The following is a 17,366-nucleotide window of genomic DNA, read 5'->3' as shown; positions in this document are numbered from 1 at the left end:
ATTATAGATGGTCTTTTGTCAATAAAGTTTTTTTTGGTGGTCATGTGACCGCAGTATCCAACATGATGACATTATCACACCCACAACCTGACTGTATATCGCTCCTAATAGAATGTATTCTCCATTCTCTAATGTTATCTGGAGGAAAACCATGGCAATCCAGCCTAAAGGTATCCACCCTTTTCTGGGTAATTGAAATCTTCAGGCGGTCACATGACCACGACATTCAGTGTGATGATGTCATCACGCTCACGAGCAGAATGTTCGGTGCTTCCAATGCAATGGAACGCACCAAGTGTTCCACTGGGTAGCTCGTCATAATCAGTGTGACCTTCTGACGTAACCATGAGGGTTGCATCGTTGAGAGCTGCAGTCCCACAATGCTTATTTATGTGTAAGTTGAATCTCTACAAGAAGAACTTCTGTCTACTATTTTATTATGCTTGAAAAAGGTGCCCGTGTGCGCTGAAATACGTAGCAATTTCATGATGGCTGTTTTGTAAAGTTTTATGCTTATTTTAAGGGATTAAAATCAAAGTTTATAATACTTTGTAGAATCGTACTGGATTTTTTTACTCCTACCAATTAACTCTTTCAATTTCGAGGAAGATTTAACCCTTACAAGTGCAGAAAAACTTTTTTCCTTTTTTAAACTTTTTATCTCTTCATCTACTCATACTCTATTGAGTATAGGGGTTGTTTTTTCTTGCTGTACTCCAACTTTTGGATGTCCTGTGGGATTAAAGGCCTTTGTTCCCAAAGCTGACAAGGATTTCGGGTGCTGGTGAGACAGTCTTCTACCAGAGACTCCCCTGCTTACACCAGGTAAGTCCCTCTCTCTGTGCATTCGGTCACATATGCACATATTTTGTACTATACATCCAAATGCAGGCCCTGTCCTAACTGTGCACTATATTTATAAAAGAGGGAATTGGAAAGGAGGAAATTGAGCTCAGTATGTCCATAAGAACTCTCCCAATTTTTTGTAGCAGATGCCCATGTGCTGTGGAGTCTCATTATTAACCATAGCTATGCGGGATGTCTTTGTATGCGTGTCTTGGCTTTATGGACAATTATTTTAATGAATATCCATTAAAAGTTATATTTCTGTGATCCTCTAGTTTGTAAAATGACTCAAACACTGGCCCCAGAAAAGAAGGAGCACCTTGTAGATTTTGGGGCATTCTTTTAGTAGGACATTTTCCAGGCACCATTTAAGATTTGCAGAGGCCTTAACGTGTGAAGACATAAGAAACAGCCCTCAAAAGTCCTCATTTTGGAAACTGAACCCTTCATTGAATTCCTAATGGGGTATAGTGAGTTTTGACCCTAAGGCCTGCTTCAGATGAGCATTTTGTTTGCGTACAAATAGCAGTGCATAAAGATCGTGTCTATTAGAACCAATGGTTTCCTATTGAAGAGTGCACATGAACGATTTTTAGACACGCAAAACCTGCACTTGCACCTGCAAAATATAGCACATGTATGGCTACAATGCTCACATCTAGAGTGCGTGCTGCGTGAAAAAATAGGACCTGACCTATCTTTGGTGCGTGTTGCGCAGAAGTTCCCATTAACTCCTATAGGTACTGGATTAATATGCAACACGCACCACGGATCGTGTGAACGAGCAAATTATGCGCGAATGTAGATCATGCCTTTAGGTTCATTCATGTGATATTACCAGGCGCAAGCAGCAATCTTTTTGCCTGGCTATTTTTGCACAAAAAAGCTCTTCTGAATGAAGCCTAAAGATATTTTACAATTTCAATTTGAAGGTGAATAATAACAGTTTTTCCAGAAACATGTAAGTTTGGCTCCAAATATTTAATTTTAATATTCAATAGTTTTTATTAACATAAGAAAACATGACACTTTATATAAACATTCATAAAAGATTATGCATCTGTCATTCGTGATAAGAAATACCACATTTCTTGAATAACATGGCTTAGTGAAGCAATCACCGTCTTCTATGTAAAACAAAACTTTTTCAAATTTCTAAATAACATGGGGTTCGTGGGTAAGACAAGGGGAGGTGGGTGGGTGGGGGGGTTGGGGGGGTAGGGAAGGAGGGGGGGGTTTAGATTTTAAACATGTAATATAGAATTTACGTTAAGTTCCAATCCGTACACAGTCAGGAAGCCAAGCAAATTCATCCAATTTCATGAATCCGTCCTGGGTTATGGTGGACTTGTGTTACCCATAGGATCAAGATTGATTTCTCTGGTATGTTAGTTTAGGTTCAACGTTGTTTGGTGAGGGTGGAAATGTTTTATCCAGGGGTCCCAAGTCTCCAAAAATTTTGGTATTCTGTTTTCCCTTATGGCGTAGATTTTCTCCATGATCATATGATCTGACATTAGTTGCGTGGTGGTGGACATGGAGGGTATAAGACCTGACCTCCAGTTCCTCACTATCAGAAGTTTGTATACTAGTAGACTATGGACAATGAGTTTCCTCATTTTTTGCGGAATAGATTCAATATCTAGAAATAGTAAAGCTATGTCTGGTTTTGGGGGGATTGTGATTCCCGTGATAGTTTTTAACAACTGCAGGAGCTCTTTCCACCCTTTATTGATTTTTTTGCATCCCCCAAAAATATGTAGTAAAGTACCTCTCTGCCCACAATTTCTCCAGCACTGGTCTGAAGTCTCAGGGAAGAAGTCTGCCAGCCTTACTGGGGATCGGTACCATCTGGTGGTGAGTTTATAATGAACCTCTATCAATGTGGCACACAAAGAGGCTTTGTTTGCCCATTTGTATGAGCTGTTCCATTGTTCCATCGAGTAATTTCTCCCCAAATCTTTTTCCCAGTTTAGGGTGTGGGCTCTTTTCTTTTGGTTTGGTTGTACTTTAGATTCGCCACAGAAGAGTTCGTATATATCTTTTAAAGGGATTTTTTGGGGGGAGGGGTTGAATAAGAGGTTTGTCAGAATCTTAGGGAGGGATATTCCCTCTGGTGTAAGTTTAGGCCATCTGCTTTTAATTTGAGAATATAAGAGGAAATCTCCTCCCTGAAGGTCATATTCTTTTTGCAATTGTTCAAAGGGTTTTATTGTTTCCCCATCTGTTAAGTCTGAGATTTTTTTTTTTTTTCAAATCCGAATTTTTATTAAGTTTTAACAATTTTAACATAGGGTACAGACAAAGTACAAGTCGACATGACCTGAGTAGACAGCTCCTGGCTAATTAGCAGGTGAAATTCACGGTAAATAGCAGTGTAACAGTTTAGCTCTTTATACAGCTGCGTGATCATGTCTGGACAGACGGGGAGACAAACAATGACTTACGTATGGGGGGGGGGAAAGGAGGGTCCGGGATGAGTAGGGGGGTAGGGGGGGTGTAGTAAGATTTGTGCAAGCCTGCACTCTCCAAGGGGGGGGGGGGGGGTCCTCTCCGGAAGGGCCGAAAGAGAGGGTTCTGCCTCCGCCTCTCCTCACTCGGGGGGACTAGAGGGGGAGCTCTGAGCGAATTCTACGCCATGGTCCCCAGGTCTCAATAAATTTATCGTGTGCGCCATTAGACCAACTGGACAGTTCCTCTAGGTTGTAGGTCCGGTCCATTCTGTCTCTCCATTGAGAAAAGAGTGGAGGTGACTTCTGCAACCACAGGGGGGGGATAAGAGCCTTGGCCCCGCCAATCGCGTGTGCCAGTAGTCTGTGCCTAATAGGGCTAAAGTCCCCCGAGGGCTTCCACAAAAACATCACCTCTGGGGTTAGAGTAAAGTTAGGGAGAATTCTTTTGAGCGATTCTGTTATTTTTTGCCAGAAGGTAGACAGAAGTGGGCAGGACCACCAGATATGCAGGTAAGAGCCTGTGCCATTCTCGCATCTCCAGCATTTGTCTGTGGAAGCAAGCTTGTGGTCTGACAGCCACTGTGGGGTCCTATACCATCGGGCCAAGAGCTTGTAGTGCGCTTCTTGATTAATAACGCAAGAGGATAGACCATGTGCGAACCTTAAAATTAGTTGAATATCAGTAGAGGAGAGGGTTATATTTAGTTCCTTCTCCCAAGAGGAAAGGAATGCCGGCTTAAAGGTAGATGAGGGCGGGAAGCAAATCCTGCGAAGGCATGCGATTCTTCTGGAGGACGGACTGCCCGCCCCCAGCGCCCTCTCAAAGGTTGTGAGGGGCCTAGTGGATAAGAAGGTCTTCCTGAAATCGTCAAGAACACCTTCTATTTGGGCCTGTTGAAGGAAAGGCAGTGGCTGGCCGGGCAGTAGAGATTCCACAATTTCCCTGGGGTTCAAATGAATCCGCGATTGCAGCTCACTCAGAGGCTTATTGCCAAATTTTTGCCAAAGCTTGACCGTACAGGGGTCCGACGGGAGGCCCATAAGGCTTGGGAGAGAGCATAGTGGGGACACCGGGGAGGGTATCGGTGCCAGTACCTCTGCCATGGAGTCCCAGGCCCCGCATGGTCCCTTTAGAAGCGTATTATATTTCGGATTTCTGTAAACAGCTTTTTTGAGAAACCACAGGGTGTCTGACAGGGAAGGTCCGTACATGGCGGCGAGCATCCGAGACAGAAGAGGGTCTCCTGCTGGCATGGCCAGTCTCGACCAGTAGCTAATGTGGGACGCGATATAAAAGTCAGAGATGCTCGGTAGACCCATTCCTCCCTCTTCCCTCCTCCTTGTCATAAGGCTATAGGGCAATCTAGAGCCCTTTTGTCTCCAGACAAATTTAGTGAACATCTTGCGGAGGGAGTTGAAAAAGCTTGTTGGGAGCTGTATTGGTAAAGATCTGATCTGGTAGAGAATTATTGGGAGTATATAGGTTTTTATTATATTTTTCCTCCCAAACCAGGAGATATAGGGGAGGTCGTAATTATGTAGTAAGGTTTTAATTTTGGTAATTAGAGGGAGAAAGTTTGCCGTGAAAAGGTCTCCTATCCTCTTTGTCAATTTCACTCCCAGGAAATCTATTGCATTATTGGACCAGGCGAACGGGGAGTCAGACGCCAGGTTCGCACAGCGAGCCTTTGGGATTGACACGTTAAGGACTGTTGATTTATTAAAATTTATTTTGAAGTTTGAAAGCGACCCAAAGTGTTCTAAACAAGCGGTGAGTCTGGGGAGTCCCGTTTCAGGGTTAGTAACTAAAAATATGATGTCGTCCGCAAAGGCGGCTGAGGATAGGGTGCAGTCTCCTGCCGTCAGTCCCCGTATCCCCTGGTCCTGTCTGACATATTGAAGAAGGGGCTCTAGGGCCAGGATGAACAGGGAGGGGGACAGCGGGCAGCCCTGACGCGTGCCGTTTTTTATTTCGAAGGGGGGTGAAAGAATATTATTTATTTTCAAACGGGCGAAGGGCTTGGCATACAAGGAGAATATGGCCGCGACAAAGGAGGAAGGGAAGTTAAAGTGAAGTAAGACAGATTTCATATATTGCCAATCTACTCTGTCAAAAGCCTTTTCGGCGTCGGTGCTCACCAGTGCGAGAGGAATTCTTTTTTCTTGGGCATAATGCATTGCGTGTAGGACGCGAATGCAGTTATCCCTCCCCTCCCTCCCCTTCACGAATCCAGCCTGTTCCCTGTCAATCAGGCCCGGGATGAGCCCCTCCACACGCCTGGCGAGAAGCTTAGCCCATAATTTAGCATCGAGGTTAATGAGGGAGATGGGTCTGTAGCTACCACACATCTCCGAGTCCTTATTCTCTTTCAAAATCAGGGTGATGTGGGCCTCTTGCGTCTGTCTCGGAAGCTCACCGCCACTCAGGAGCTCATTAAACATCTCTGCGAGGCGCGGCACTAACGTGCCGCGAAAGGCTTTATAGTATGTGAGGGGGAGGCCATCAGGGCCTGGGCTCTTTCCCGGGGGGGAGGAATTTATTACCTCTTCAACCTCTGTTTCCGTTACTGGGACCAGAAGTTGATTGGCAGTTTCCGAATCTAGTTTAGGGAGAGTTAGCTTTTTAAAAAAATCCTTTATTTGTTTGTTAAGGTCGTTTGTTTCGTTTTGGTCTACCTGGGGGCGTAAGTTGTAGAGTTGGGAATAAAAGTGTTGGAATTCGGCTGCGATGTCCGGGGAGGAAGTAACTCGGGTGCCTGAGTGGGTTTTTATTGAATCAATTTGATTTTTGGTGCGTGCCTTCTTAATCATGGCCGTCATATATTTACTTCCTCTATTGCCCTGGGCGAAGGCTATATGCTTAAGATGTAGGCATCTTTTATTGAATCTTGTTTCTAAACAAAGGTTTAGTTCCTTTCTGGTAGCAGAGAGTTTCGAAAGGTTTTCTCTGCTAGCAGAGAGTTTGGTAGTGTATTCTAGCTTTGCTATCTGCTTCAAAAGTTCATCAATGTCTTTTTGTTGGTTTTTCTTTTTTCTAGATCCAAGGGCTATCAGCACTCCTCTAATAAAAGCCTTGTGCGTTTCCCACACCACTGGTGCCGACTGATCGCCGCCCCCATTAAACTCGAAGAATTCCTTCAGTTGGTTGGAAATCGCTTCTTTGTCCTCAGCGGAGTCTAGGAGAGAGGTGTTCAACCTCCATCTCCACTCCCGGGGGGTGCAACAGAGAGGACTTAGATCCACGTGTAGTGGCGCATGGTCGGACACCGTGGTGGGGGCGATAGAGGAGTCCCTTAGCAGGGGGAGAAAAGATGAGGCTATAAAGATATAGTCCAGCCTCTGGAAGGAGGCGTGGACATGCGAAAAGTAAGTATAGTCTTTAGTGGAGGGTGAGCGTTGACGCCACGCGTCCACCAGACCCATCTCGGAGAGGAGTCGCTGCAGGTGTCTCAATTTAGGGTACGAAATTTGGGAGCGGCCCACTGATGAATCCAGTAAGGGGTTTAAAGGGAGATTCAGGTGCCCTCCCAGTATAATGGGGCCTACTGCGAATTCCTTAAGGAACTCCAACTGCCCCGCCAGCCAAGCCACTTGGTTTGAATTTGGGGTATATAGGTTGGCCAAGGTAATCTGGAGGTTATTTAGGCGGCCTCTTAGAAAGATAGCTCTGCCCTCTCCATCAGTGTGTTGTGCCTCACACTTAAATGTGGAGGACCTGTGGAAAAGGATAGAGACTCCTTTAGAGGCTGATGTCGGGTGGGGGTTGTGGAAGCTCTGGGGAAACTGTCTACCCGGCAGAGATAGGCACTTACCCTCCCTGTAGTGGGTCTCCTGTAGGAAGGCGATCTTGGTCCCGTATTTTTTCAGGAGCTGTGCTATATTGTGCCTTTTAAAGGGAGAATTGAGCCCTCTCACGTTGAACGAGGAGAGGCGGAAGCGGTCGTCCCCAGTATGCGGCGGGGGAGGCATCACAGGTCCAAGATGGAAGCTGTTGTGAGAGAAGTCAGAATGTTTAGCACAACAAATTGCACTTAATCAGTGGGGTGGTAAGGGGTAACCGAAGGGACAGGAGTTAGGGACACACACTGCGGGAAAGCGGGAGACACAAAGAGGGTACAAACACTGCAAAGAAACGCAAGGTATTAAAGTTGAAAGACCGATTTGTCCTAAGACGGTCAGGGGGGGGGGGGGGGGGGGTGCAAGACGGCGTCCTCCACTACAGTGGGTTCTGGGACTCGTGAGCTCACCAGATGGAGGCCGGGGTGCACTAAACCTGCCCTGGACGACTCCTAAGGACCATTTTAACGTTAACAGTAACAGCAAGAACAAGTCTAAGCGGTATGGGATAGGCGGGTTAGGAGGGTGGAAGGAAAGAGTACATGAAAGAAAAAACCTGATACTCAAAGTCAGACGGGAGAAGAGTCCGCGGGGGGTCAGCCAACGGAACGGCAACACTTCCGGACGATGGAAAATGGAGGCGGGAGCTGGTCCCAACAATCGCCGCCAACCCCGCGTGGAAACTGGGCTCAGTCAAACCGACAGCATCACAAAAACTCTGGTTCCATAGACCAAGCCTGAAGAGAAGGAGGAATTTCTTATCCCGACAACGGGCGAGCTGGTGTTGTTCCTCATTCTCCCGCTGGGGTGGTGTCCCGGCTCTTTTTCTTCTTGCTCCTGGGAGATTTAGCCGGCAGGACCACGCTCCAATCTGTGGAAGATGGCAGGTTTGGGAGTTTTGGCAGCTCCGGAAGTGGTAGCCAGCACGGGAGGTCCAACGGTTCTATCTCAAGAAACTGCCAGCATGCCTGGAGATCCTCCGGATCACGGATATTCAACCGGCGACCCTTGTGTGAAATGCCCAGTCCGAAGGGGAATAGCCAGGCGTATTTAATCCCCTTTTCTCTCAGGGCGTCTAAGAGCGGGCGAAACAGGCGGCGCTTTGCCAAAGTAGACGGGGCCAGGTCCTGGAAGATCTGAATCGGAGCCTCGGAGTATTTCAGATCTCTGTAGTTTCTAGACGCCTTCAAAATAGCGAAGGCATCCTGGAAGGAGAGGACTTTACATACGACGTCCCGCGGGGGGTCTGTGGTAGCCGGGAGGGGTCTAAGGGCTCTATGCACCCTTTCAATCACAATGGGGGCTGCCCTCTCTGCACCGAGAAGGAGTGCAAAAATTTCTTTGGTCACCATGTGAAGGCAGTCCGCCGCCCACGACTCCGGAAGCCCCTTGATGCGAACATTAGAGCGTCTATTCCTATTCTCTAGGTCCTCTTGCATCAAGAGGGCTTTATTGATCTGGTTCTGGTGTTCTTGCAGGATGCGTGTAACTTCTGTGGAATGAGTAATAATGGCGGATGAGGAGGTCTCCAGATCCTCTACTCGCCTGCCCAGAAGCCTCATGTCCTCCTTTATTTCGCCCAGCTCTGTCATAATAGGACTCAGGGCATTCATGATCAAGTCCCTCATGAAGCCCTTAGACACTGCTTCATTATCTTCGCTGTCCGATACAGCCCCCTCCTCCCCCTCCTTACTATGAGCTGCAGCCGATAGTGGAGCCGGCGCCATCTTGGCTGGGAACAGCGGGGAGCGCGGGCCCTTCTCCTTCAGGTATCTCTGCATATCGGATTGCCCTCTGCTCACCCGCGGAGTCCCTGACGATTCCGTGACTCTCTCCTTCCCGGTCCTCCTCATTTCTGCGCTGTTAGTAGCCGCTGAAGGTCCTGTATTGGAGTCTTGCCGCGGGAGCAGTGAGTTCACGCGGCCATTCTCCTCAGCGGTCAGGCTCCGCCCCCCTGTTAAGTCTGAGATTGATTTAATTCCTTTCGCTCTCCAGGGTTTAGTATTGATAGGATTAGTCTCGAGATCCAAACCGCCTATTGGCATGGGTATGGAGGTCCTGGGAAGAAAGTCCTTCGTGGTTTGAAGCAAGTGTTTCCATACTGTAAGTGTGTTTGTTATAACTGGATTTTTAATTGGTTTTATTTCCCGATTTGCGTTTGTGATCAGCAGTAAGTCACTCAATTTTCCGCCCCCCAAGCTGTTCTGTTCTATGGACAACCAGCTGATTCCTGTTTGGGAGGTTCCCCAAGGTCTAGTTTGTTGGATAATGTTTGCTTTATAATATGCTTCTATGTTTGGGACCCCTAAGCCTCCTTTTCTCTTTGGAGCATAAAGTATAGACGCGGCTACTCTTGGCCTTTTATTACTCCAGATAAAGGTCGATAGTTGAGTTTGTAGTTCTTTTAGTAGTTTGGGGCTACATTTGAGTGGTAAGGTTCTAAAGATATACAGAATCTTGGGTAGGGTCATCATTTTATAAATCACTATTCTACCCATCCAAGTTAGTTCTGTCTTGCAGAAGTTGTCCAGGTCCAGCCGGATCGATTGAATGAGTAGAGCAATGTTGTTATCCATAATTTTTTTTATGGGAAGGTTAATTATTGTCCCAAGATATTGGATGCCCCCCGGATCCCACTCAAAGGGAAACTCCCTTTTTATTAATTTTTGAAGATTGACAGGTAGATTAATGGGTAGGATTTTGGATTTTGAAGGGTTTACTTTATAGTATGAGATAGATCCAAATAGTTTTAGGAGGCTGAAGGCTTCTCTGAGGGAGTCTAGGGGAGAGGAAAGCATCAGCACGATATCTTCCGCAAAGAGCCCTATTTTTTGGTTTCTACCTGCAAGGGGTATCCCTCTAATCCCCTCACTTAATCTAATAGCTTCCGCTAGTGGTTCGATTGTAAGTATAAAGAGTGTAGGTGAAAGGGGACACCCCTGTCTGGTTCCATTTGTTATTAAAAATGGGTCTGAAAGTATTCCATTGGTAAGGACTCTAGCTGACGGATTTTTATATAATGCCTGAATAGCCAACAGGATGTTCCCCCTGAGTCCAAACTTTTCCAGGGCCGAAAAGGCGTAGCCCCAATGTAGTCTATCGAATGCCTTCTCCGCGTCCAGGGTTAGGAGCAGAGAAGGCATTCGCGATTCCTCCATCTCTCCCACTATGTCTATCAGGCGACGAGTGGCGTCTGACGCCTGTCTTCCCTTAACGAAACCAGCTTGATCACTGTGTGTGAGGTATGGTGTGAGCTCTAGCAATCTCAGAGATAATATTTTCGCGTAGAACTTAGTATCGTTGTTTAAAAGAGATATGGGCCTGAAGTTAGCTGGGGTTGTTGGGTCTTTGCCGGGCTTGGGGATGGTTACAATGGTGGCTTGTAACATTTCAGCTGGGATATGTCCTGTTTGCATAACTTTATTAAATACATTGACCATGTGGGGGGCGAGTGTCTTTTTATAAAGTTTATAATATTCGCACGAAAATCCATCAGGGCCTGGGGCTTTGTCTTTTTTGGACTTGTCTATAACCTGGAGAATTTCTTGCTTTGTGATTTTGGCATTTATTTTATTTAGTTGCTCTTCGTTCAATTTTGGGAGATGTAGGCCTGAAAGGAATGCATCTATAGATTCCTTTGTAGGTGGGAGGATATTTGGGTTTTTGTTTAGGTTATACAGTTCCTCATAGAACTTTCTGAACTCTTCTGCGATTGCTTTAGGGTTGTGTATTTTGTTGTTTGTGGTTTGGTCTGTCACAAAGGGAATTTTGGTTTTGGTTCTTTTTTGTTTGACCCTGTTGGCCATCCATTTCGTATTTTTGTTAATTTCAGTGTAGTAGGTGGTCTTCGTTAGTTTTATGTTTTTTTCGTGTTCGTCTATTAGTATATTGCGGACTTTCAGTCTGGCCTCTCTTATGTCTTTACTACTTGAGGGGAGGGGGTTGGTTATATTGTGATTTTCTAGGGCTTTCAGATCTACCATGGCTTTTTTGAGTAGAGTGTTTTTTTCTTTTTTGTAAATGGACCCTTGTTGTATCATGGTTCCTCTAATGACAGATTTATGTGCGTTCCACAATGTGTAACGACAGATTTCTGGGTTGTCATTTAAGAGGAAATACTCTTCCAATGCTTCTTTAATTTTTAGTTGGAATTTTGGTACCTTCATTAGGAATATGTTGTTTCTCCAGGTGTTATAAGTGTTTGTTAAGGGGCCTGTTTTAAGTTTTAGCGAGATTGGAGCATGGTCCGACCATGTGGTCACGCCTATCTCAGCCTCCCGGGTTTTGTTCAGTATGTGAAAGTCCCCCAGGAACATATCTATTCTTGAAGATGAGCTGTGTCGAAAGGAATAAAAGGTAAATTCTCTAGAGTTTACATTCAATACTCTAAATAAATCAAATAAATCGTTGTTCTGAATCCAAGTTGACAGGCCCTTTCCTCTATTTCTTCCTGGATGGCTGGAATCTAGGGAGTGATCGGCGATTGCATTAAAGTCTCCACAGATCATCAATGCGCCTTTCTGGAGGCTTTTAATTTTCCTCATCACCCTGTTCAGAAATCTAATTTGGTGCGAGTTCGGGGCGTAAATGTTGGCCAGGGTTATAAGGAAGCCTTCGATTTTACATATTAAAATTAGGTACCTTCCCTCGGGGTCTTTGAATTCCTCCAGAAGATGGAAGTCTACCGAGTCGCTGACAGCGATCATCACGCCTGCTCTCTTCTTTGATGCATTAGCCAAAAAGCATCTGGAAAATCTAGGATGAGTCATTTTGGGGTGGTTAGGGTCTTTCAAGTGTGTCTCTTGAACGCAGAGAATATCTGAGTGAGATGCAATTGCTTCTTTCCATAAACAGGACCTCTTAAAGGGTGAGTTGAGGCCCCTGGCGTTTAGAGAGATTATTTTTAAGTCCATCTTGGGTTCTGGGTAGTTGCTGCCTGGTTTTCATGGGTCTTGTGGGGTGTCTTGGTAAAACCTGCTGTCTTGGGCTTCCCGAAGTGTGCGCGGAGAGGGCTGGTGTTTTGGATAGATGTCATCTTTTGGTGATAGGGTATACGGATGGTTTGTTGGTAAGGTGGGTCGGGGGGTAAAATAACCTTGTGTGTATGTTTCAACATAACTTGTTGTCGTTGTCAACTGTGTTGTGTTCAACAACAAAATAAAAGGACCTGTCCTTCTATGGGTTCTGAGACCCTAGGGAGGTCTAGGCGGGGGTTAGAAAGTTCAGCCTGTGCCCGAGCATAAACGTGCTTATGGTGCCCAGGGGGTTAGGAACGAGGTTCGCAGTTCTTTTTGCTGTATTTCAGCGGTGTGTTGCTTTGTCATTGTTGGGCTTGTGGTTTTGTTTGCGAGTCCAGTCCTTGGTAACGTAGGTCGGCTGGTTCTCTTTAGGTTCTGGAAGGTTCCATCTTTTCAGAAGATGCAGCCCGTCTTCGTATGTTAAGATTGTAGTGATCTTGCCCTCTTTGTTAATATGTAATTTAGTGGGAAATCCCCATCTGTATGTTATGTCGTTGTCTCTCAGTATCCTAGTGATGGCTGTGAATTTTTTTCGGGCCATCATTGTGGTCTGGGAGAAGTCAGCATAAATTTTTATGTTGCTGTAGGGAGCTGGGAGATGTCTCAGGTTCCTTGATACTCTCATCAGGTTGTCTTTTGTATGGAAAAAGTGCACCCTGGCTATAACATCTCTTGGCACGTTTTCCGGGATGTTTTTTGGCTTTGGTAGCCTGTGTATTCTGTCTAGTATCCGTTCGTCTGTCTTTGAATCAGGAAGAAGCGTTTTAATTAGGTCTTGTACGTAACTATTAAGCTCCTCTGGTTTCACTTCTTCCGCGACGCCTCTAAGTTTTATGTTGTTGCGGCGGTTACGATCTTCAAGATCGGCCATTTTGCTTTTTAGGAGCATCACTTCCTCCTCAAGTTTGTAGTGAGCATCAATGAGCTCATTGTGTGAAGAGGTTATCTCGCCGGTCTTGTTTTCCCGGTGATCTACTCTTTCTTCCAGTTCACCCAGATTCTTGTTTAGCTTAGTGTTTATGTCGGCGAGGTCACTTTTAATTGAGCTTTTTAGTGCTATCACCATGTCTCTTATGAAGCACTGTGAAGCCATTTGGTCTGTACATTCAATGTTAAATAGTGGGTCAGGGATTTCCTCTCTTTCTTGCTCTTTTTCTGTTATTTTATTGTTGCTTTTTAGTGTTAAGTCCTTCCTGGGGCGTCTCTTGTCAGGGCTCTTACTGGGGGAGCTGATGGGTCTTTTTTCATTACTTTGTAGGGGAGTTTCAGGGGGAGAAGATGGCGCCTGCACTCCCCCGTCCTCCTCCCCCCCGTCAGCTCCCTGTAACTCGGGATTCTCTTCTCTCTCTGAGTTAACTATCTCAGAAGTTGCAGCCCTGCCTTTATAAGAGGAGCGGTGTGGAGGGACTGTGTGCTGTGAGGTGGACGGCATGCAGTCTCTGCTTACCGCACTGCCTTGCGATCCTCTCTCTCGTGGTGCTTCTTCTCCTCCGGCGCCGCTGGAAGCCGGCTCCGCCATTTTCTCCTCCTCCGGACCGCGCGCCGGGTAGAAGTCCGTCAGGCGCTTCGGTCCCGTTTTCCCCGCTCTCCTCCGAGATGCCATCAGCAGGAGGTAAGTTTCTCGCTACTTCTCCGCTGGTTTTAAAGCCCTGGGCAAGCTTTAAAACGCTGTTCTGCCGGGTTGTAAAACGGAGCCTCTCAGATCACGACTGCCATCGGCTCCGTCAGGCCACGCCCCCCCAAATATTTAATTTTCATGAGGGGCAATAGGAAAAAAAGCATCACCCAATTTGTACCCCATTTGTTCCAAGTATGCAAATGCCCAGTATGTGAGTAGAAACTATTGTTTGGGCACATGGCACAGCTTAGAAGGGAAGGAGCAGTATTTGGCTTTTCAATTATAGATTTCGCTGGAATAATTTTTGAATGCCATGTTGCTTTTGCAAGCGTCTGACGTATACACAACAGTGGAAAACCCCTAAAGGTACTCCTATTTTAGAAACTAGATCTGTCAAAGAATTCATCAAGGAGTGTCGTGAGTGTTTTGACTAAACTGGTAGTTAGTGGTAGTTGGTAAAATTGAGCCATAAAAATGAAAATTTTCCATTTTTACAAGAATGCATAAATGTAGCCCAATTTTTTTTCCTTTTTTACGAGGGGCAATAGCAGGAAAACACCTTATAATTATGCAATTTCTTCCAAGTGTAGAAACACTCTCTATATGTAGATGTACAGTAAACTGCTGTTTTAGCCTGAAGGGGTAATGCTGGAGCTTTCCCTCTTAGGCCTTAGTCAGACGGGCGTTTTTTTGCGCGATTTGCGCATGCGTCCGGCGATTTTTTAAAACCATTGCTTTGCAATGGTATCGGACACATGAGCGCTTTTTATGTCTAAGAATTCATCAAGGAGTGTCGTGAGTGTTTTGACTAAACTGGTAGTTAGTGGTAGTTGGTGAAATTGAGCCATAAAAATAAAAAATTCCCATTTTTACAAGAATGCATAAATGTAGCCCAATTTTTTTTCTATTTTACGAGGGGCAATAGGAGGAAAACACCTCCTGGTCCAGGATATGACCAGGACTTACCAGCATTGGTAAAGGATCCCTTCGCTTTCCTATTGCTGACATGTGGGGATATATATTATGTGTGACTCATGCTTAAACTCACGTAACATTCAACTACCAAAAATCCTCCTTTGGAATTCAGATCCACTCCTATAAGATTCTAAAGTCTTCTCCAAAAATTTCTATTAGGGCTTTTTTCATCTGATAACACAGTAACAGATCCCATTTCTAGTATTGAATATACTCATCCTGTATGGAATGGTAATATGATCATTTGAAACACACCTTACCCTAACACCTTTTCTAAAGTCCTCCATTAAAAGAAATACATTTATTAAACAATAAATTTGGCTTTAGTTGGAATTATAGAGTTCATTAGAGTCATGAGCTTCTTCCTTAGTCTAAAGTATTCGGGTGCTTAATGATGATATCTCTGTTAATGTAGGGATCTAAGAGGGTTAAATGGATGGTCAAGGATTAAAAAAGCACTGCCTTTTGTTTCTACAGACAGTGGCACCCAATTTTTAGTGTGATGCTGGAGGGTCCCCATCCAAGTGCACATTCCCCTCTGACATATTTGGCACTGTTTCTAAAGAGAGAAAAAATAAAATCACCTTCTTTCTACTCACGGGTCACACCATGTAATGATCCTTTTCCCAAGGGTATTCACGCACTGCGGCTGTGCCATGTTTTCTGCCTCATGGCTCAGAATCACATGGCAAAAAACATATGTAGTATTACCATAAATATCTACCACTTCTGTGTTAACTGCAAAGGCATTGCAATTTGTGATGAAATTGCCTGCATTTGTTGTAGTGCGTGTACTTGCTCTGGGACAATAATTGGGCAACAGCCATACTATGTAAACACATCCTAGTCTAAGCTAGTAAAAGGCTTAAAAAATACCACATCTTGTTTGGGTTGAGGAAGCCATTTGAAGGAAACATACCTTAATGTGATGGGGTTAAGCACTACAAATCATGTAATGTGAGGAAATAATACAAATATGCAGATGCTACGCAAACATTTTATTTAGTAGCTGAATGTATTACAAACAGCAAAAGTGATTAAAAATACAGGGATATATATGAAAGATAATGATTATATAAGACATTGTGGGCAAAGAGAAAGACATTGTAAATTGCACTGTGAGCATTAACACCCTTATTTATTACAGCAGTAGCTTCCTTGGTCTTGGCAGGGATCAGGGCAGCAGGGATTGCAGGGATCTGCTAGGAAGAGATAACATGTTAGAATATGGCACAAATAATGTATATCTAAGGATATGTTCTTATCAGTGTTTGTTTTTATTCTACAGATTTACAGGAATAAGTTATTTTTTCCACAGTTATCATAGATTAGGTTAAAGAGCCACTCAGGGGAAACTTTATATCATTTTCCCTGGGTGCAGTTACCATGCAGTGTATATTGTGGCTGTTAATCTATTTATCTGCTGCTTTGTTGATGAGCGACCGGTGCCATCCACATTGTGCTCAGCTACTACCTACTGGAGACTGGAAGTTACTGTGTCTATTTATTACCATGAGACTCATACTGCGGCTCTCACAGGAATGATCAGAAAAAGTAATGTTTGGGCCGAACCACAATTGCTGTAGAGTTCAGCTAGTCACAGTGCAGGTCTCATAAGAGAATGGTGGACTGGACCAGACTGGATAACTCATCAATAAAGCAACTGATAAGTAGACTCACTGCCCCAGTACGCACTGCATGGCAATTCTACTCTATAAAAAAAGTGATGAAAAGTTTCTCTTTAGATCTTGTGATGCATGATTACCTTGTTTGTAGTGATGACCATGATATTGAAGTCCTGGTTTACATGCTGTCAAAATGAATAGACAGAATACATTAAGTGGTAAATTCTCTTCTCGAAAACACATTGGTTAAATGTCAGAATGTAGGTAAATACTTTATGCTGCTGATCTTACATGTAAGGACATTGTCAAATCTTTGCTACTTCTTTTTACCTAGGCTTTTAATATTTTTATCTACTATAACTTTACACAATATAGTATACACCACATTTTAACTATTTTGGGTCCGACACAAAATAATGCATGGGCCCTTATCTTTCCAGCGGCTTGCAAAATGAGAGAAGAGGCTAGTTATTAGGCACCTTCTTCATGGCTCACCAGAAAGTCTCACCAGAAAGAATGGAACCTCCAACACAGATTTTAGAGTCCTAATGCTTCTGAAATAGTAACTTACGGTCTTGGCATGGATCTACGCAGATAGGGACTTTTTGGCAGGGGTTGCATGGATTCTTGCAAGGATCTTGGCATTGGATCTTTTGGCCGCATGGTCCTCCTTTGATTCCAGACATGGTTGGGTTCTTGGAAAGATATGTTCTATCTTCAGAGAGGGTAAAGAGTAGATTAATTTCAGTGATGGTGGATGGTCTACTTATATAGTGGAACTGGAAGTAGGATACATTCCTTATATGGCTGGTCACAGATACATTAACAAGCTTATTAAGTATAAATCTGACTGCAATAAAATATGATTCAACATCACATGGAATAAAATATTTAAAGGGCTAATAAAAGCTAATTATTAAGATGATGATTTCAGTGTAGAAACTTGTAGAGATATAAGATGTCTGAAACACCTGCAGTGAATGACTACTTCCCG

At 44.5% G+C, this 17,366-nt stretch overlaps 1 long non-coding RNA gene across 2 annotated transcripts; it reads right to left on the bottom strand.

Annotated features, from left to right (window-relative positions):
• Positions 1 to 15,732: 15,732 nt before the first annotated feature.
• On the bottom strand, positions 15,733 to 17,120 carry LOC136624808 (uncharacterized). 2 transcript variants are annotated; one of them, XR_010792438.1, is made up of 3 exons: positions 16,944 to 17,120; positions 16,513 to 16,557; positions 15,733 to 15,949 (listed from the first exon to the last, which is right to left on the bottom strand). It is a non-coding gene; the product is annotated as an uncharacterized lncRNA (long non-coding RNA). The 2 variants fall into 2 exon arrangements; XR_010792439.1 differs by having other exon boundaries at positions 15,733 to 15,946.
• Between the last annotated feature and the right edge of the window lie 246 nt (positions 17,121 to 17,366).

This window comes from Eleutherodactylus coqui, chromosome 4 (genome assembly GCF_035609145.1).
Source record: "Eleutherodactylus coqui strain aEleCoq1 chromosome 4, aEleCoq1.hap1, whole genome shotgun sequence".
Taxonomy (NCBI): domain Eukaryota; kingdom Metazoa; phylum Chordata; class Amphibia; order Anura; family Eleutherodactylidae; genus Eleutherodactylus; species Eleutherodactylus coqui.
Note: the sequence above shows the minus strand (reverse complement) of the source record. Positions and strands in the feature narration are given on the sequence as shown.